The sequence below is a fragment of the Alligator sinensis genome, unplaced genomic scaffold, assembly GCF_000455745.1.
Source record: "Alligator sinensis unplaced genomic scaffold, ASM45574v1 scaffold788_1, whole genome shotgun sequence".
Classification (NCBI taxonomy): domain Eukaryota; kingdom Metazoa; phylum Chordata; order Crocodylia; family Alligatoridae; genus Alligator; species Alligator sinensis.
The window spans coordinates 120,065-124,439 of record NW_005842140.1 but is presented as its reverse complement, the minus strand read 5'-3'; the positions used below and the strand labels follow the sequence as shown (position 1 = coordinate 124,439).

At 43.7% G+C, this 4,375-nt stretch overlaps 1 long non-coding RNA gene across 1 annotated transcript in view; it reads right to left on the bottom strand.

The window, feature by feature from the left end:
• Positions 1–4,164, bottom strand: part of LOC112550540 — a 13,558-nt gene extending 9,394 nt beyond the window's left edge. The window contains exons 1-2 of the long non-coding RNA XR_003094435.1: positions 4,039–4,164; positions 2,133–2,315 (exon numbers count right to left, since the gene is read on the bottom strand). This is a non-coding gene — a long non-coding RNA (uncharacterized LOC112550540). The remainder of the gene's footprint in view (positions 1–2,132; positions 2,316–4,038) is intronic.
• Positions 4,165–4,375: the final 211 nt, after the last annotated feature.

Genomic DNA, 4,375 nt, shown 5'->3' with positions numbered 1-4,375 from the left:
TTGGCGGCTCATGTTCATCTTGGAGTCAATAATGACTCCAAGATCCCTTTCTGCCTCTGTGCTTTCAAGAGGGGAACTCCCCAGCCTGTATGTATGCTGTGGATTCCTTCTCCCAAGGTGCAGCACCTTGCATTTGTCTACGTTGAACCCCATCCTATTCTCATCTGCCCACTTTTGTAGTCTGTTTAAATCTAGTTGCAGCCTCTCTCTCCCTTCAAGTGTGTCCACCTCACCCCACATCTTAGTGTCATCAGCAAACTTGGACAGTGTGCTCTCCACCCCCTCATCCAAGTCGCTGATGAAGACGTTAAACAGTGCGGGCCCAAGGACCGAGCCCTGGGGTACCCCACTCCTCACATCTTGCCCAGGTTGAGTACAATCCGTCCACCACTACTGTCTGGGTGCGCCCCATCAGCCAGTTTTTTACCCATCCAACTGTGTAGGCATCAATGCCACAGTTGCTTAATTTATTGATGAGGATGGGGTGAGAGACAGTGTCAAAGGCTTTCTTAAAGTCTAGAAAGACTACATCCACGGCGACACCATCGTCCAAGGATTTAGTTACTCTCCCAGTGTCAAAAAAAATGAAACAAAACAAAACAAAAAAACCAAACAAACGCGTGCTACAAGGTAGCAGTGCAGGAAACACCTGAATGTGCAGCGTGCGGTTATACAGACAGGTCTGCAGTGCCACATACCGTACGGCCATGCTCATCTGGATGCAGCCAATGGGGGCTGCTGCAGAATAATCATGTTAGGATTTGGTCATGTGGGTTATTTCTTGTTTGATTCCAAAAAATCAATGCTTATAAGATTGGTTTAAAGTTATTTTTCTGATGGAGATTCAGGCAGGTGCATTAAACAAAGGCTTTTACAAAGGCAGATGTTACGATTTCGGCTTTTCAGTTATTTGTTTACATAAAGTAATTTCTTTCTGGTATTTTAATTCTCAAATATAAGAAAAGGGCTATGAGAGGTATAACAAGAGTCTAAGTCATATTTTAAATGAGTTTGGATCACAGAACAGAAAGTGCAGTTTTCATGTCTCTTTACACATTAGTGTTAAGCAGCCAGCCAGCTGTCACTGCTCATGCTGAGAACTGGCTGTTCTATAACTGTAGAAACTTATGTGACAGGACAAGACCAATAACCTGCATTTCATTGTTCAAAGCCATTTATATTTATTTTTTCAAATCAAGGAAAGTGTAAAAGCCCAAAATGAGAATAAAAATGACAACAATCATTCTGCAGAGATGAAACTGTACATTCTGCCTTAATCCTAGTATCATGTTACACTATGAGAGAAAGGTAATGAAATATAGGATTTGTTGTTTGTTTATGGTCATGCCTCTTTTCCTGTTTTGCCACTCAACCATAGAACCTAACTTGAAAACAAAGTTGAACAAAAGATGGCAAAAAATACAGGAGTAGGAGTCATCTTACCTGGTTTTTCTTTTCACTTTGTGTGTGATCCTGGAAAAATCACAATTTTATTGGCTCTGTGTTTCCCCCAGTTTTGTAAAATGGGGATAATAACATTAGCTTTATTTAATAACATGATAGGGTATTTAAAATGTGTATTAAAAATGTTTCTAAAACAATTTGAGATGGAAACGATTTCCAAACCCGTCATCCATGAAGCACTTGCTAATGGTTAACAGGGCATTGAATGGTCATATGATTCCAGCCATACTACTTCCCAGCTGCTAAGTAATATTTTTTTAAGTCATTGCTCTGACTACTAATGAGAGGTGTTACTATGTGACTAGCAGAGAAAGTAATAAAAAACAGGGAATCAAATAAGGGATAGAAGATGTCCCCAAGACAATCTTGTTTTTAAGAGGCGCTGTACAATGCATGTCTAGAGGCTTGGTGATGTTAAATACAGGGAAAACAATGATATGAAAGGTGGGCTTCTCTTTTGAAATTTCCTGTCTCAATAAACTCTGGAGGAAATAGCCTCCAGTCTTCCTCTTTGATTAAAACTGATACTAAGTCCTATCTGATTATGTGAGAAGGCAGTAGACGTTATCCAATGCGTGCCCTCATACACAGAGAGATTGGGAACCAGAAAGATGGTTGGCTGTGTTTTTAGGGCTTGCCAGAAAATTCTTAGATAGTGGTGATCTTACTGTGAGAATTGTAGAGATAGCAGAAGATGCAATGATCTCAGACAAGACACTGAATCCCCAGTAAACTCTGGTAAGCAGGAGTACCATTGCACCATATGCATAAAGCATATAAAGGAATGAGGCATAGGTTTTTTCTGCACTTCAAAACATTCTGAATACGACCTTCTCAGGCTAGTGAAAACCCTGCAGGGAAAAAAAAAAAAATCACAGGATTAATAATAAACATCCTCCTATATAAATTATCGTATGAATTTATTCACAGCATTTCACAAGGACAGGCCACCTGATTCTGTAACCGGTTGCACAGACAGGAAGATATCAATCATTCTGTGCCTCAATTTACATAGTAAGTGTTTACTGTCACTCCCTCACCTCACAAAACCAACAAGTATTTTCTGGCAGCTGTTTCAAGGAATTAAATGCCTGGAGATAGCAGAATTAACAATTACTGTGGCTGACTGTAACTCACATTTTCAGAGATGCCTACAACTGGATCTTCAGCAAGAAAATATGCAAACACACTGCCTGGTATTTGGTGCTCCTATGAGTGAGTGCTAGCCAGCTGCATCAATGCTACTACTGGAGATGGAGCCAGAAGACTCCAGCTGTGGATGCATTCCAGCAGTCCTGCTTGTCTGGGCTATCTGTCTTCCCTCTATCATGCTACCTCTGATTATCTCTCTGACTCAAAGGCCGTGTCTACATGTTCATTAATGCGCTCTTGCTACTGCACATTAAATTTAGTACCTCTAATGTGAGGTAAATAATTAATGCTCATTAAGCTGCCCTAATGCACAGTAGTGAAAGCACATGCTTTTTTAGTGATGCTTAACATGCAGAAGCCTATTTTTACTCTGCATTAACATATTAGCATGGTTTTTGATGTGACACTTTAACATGCAGTAAAATAAGCTACTGCGCATTAAAGGGCATATGTAAACACACCAGCATAATACTGTAATAGTCCGGGTAGTGCTAGTGACAATGACACAGAAAATGGCATTCTCCAAATCCTATCCCATTCATAGAAGTGGACAACGTCACTAAAAATCCAAAAGGCAGGATTTGTGTGCGATAGCAAAATCTCTTCCTTGATGCATAGAAGATTTACAGAGTTTTCTGAGTGCCATCATGGGCTTGCCTCCTGGCACACAAGACAGGTATCTAATTCAGCCTGGTCATTCTACATATGCTGGCTTTTTCCATGGCAAATGTATTATCCAACACACAGCTATATAAGCAGAATCCAACTGCTTATTTTTGCCATTATTTTATCTTCCAGTTAATCAGGAAGGTAAGATGTAAAAGACACTGACTTGGCTCAGGCTGACCGTTCAGACAAACCTGAGGTCAGTTTGTGAGTCAATCCACCTGGACTGGCCTGTGAAACAGTTTGGACCTAACTTCCAAACATCCAGCTTTTCAAAAGAGCAGGGAAGAGCAATAAAAAACAAAGTATAGATCTCCAGTGACACCCTCTAATGCTGCACTGCAAGCTGTTAAACTGTTTAGCTCTGTGGTCCCTGGCCTTGCTAGACTCCAGGCACCCCTCAAGACATGCAAGGCACCCCATGGAAAATGCCAGCTCTTAGTTTTCACTTGTTTTTCACTACGGAAAAATAACAGAGCGCTGGTTTTGCTGAAGAAAAAAAAAAAACCTCAGAAAGCTCACAGCAAGTCCAGATGGTTTTAATACGACAGCTTCCCCTTTGAAACCACCGGGTTCATCATGTGAATCGGGTTTGTAAACCTAATGCCGCGTGGCACTCCCTGAAAGGATCTCACGGCCGCCTGGCCGAGAACCGCTGGTTGAGCTGCCTTCTAAGACTGTCAAAGAAACAGCCCCGGGGCAGCCTGCCACGCGACTAAAAATCTCCACAGGTTTCCAAGGAAGGACCCTCACTACCTGTTTGCTCCCCAGGATGCAGCTGGGTGGAGACGAGCGCGGCAGCCAGGTAGGGTCTGTCCCCAGGCCCGCAGAGGGTGCGCACCGGCCCCGGTGACCAGTCCTGCCCGTGGCCCCACGGCGGGGCGAGAAACAGCCCCGGGGCAGCCTGCCACGCGACTAAAAATCTCCACAGGTTTCCAAGGAAGGACCCTCACTACCTGTTTGCTCCCCAGGATGCAGCTGGGTGGAGACGAGCGCGGCAGCCAGGTAGGGTCTGTCCCCAGGCCCGCAGAGGGTGCGCACCGGCCCCGGTGACCAGTCCTGCCCGTGGCCCCACGGCGGGGCGGGGCGGGGC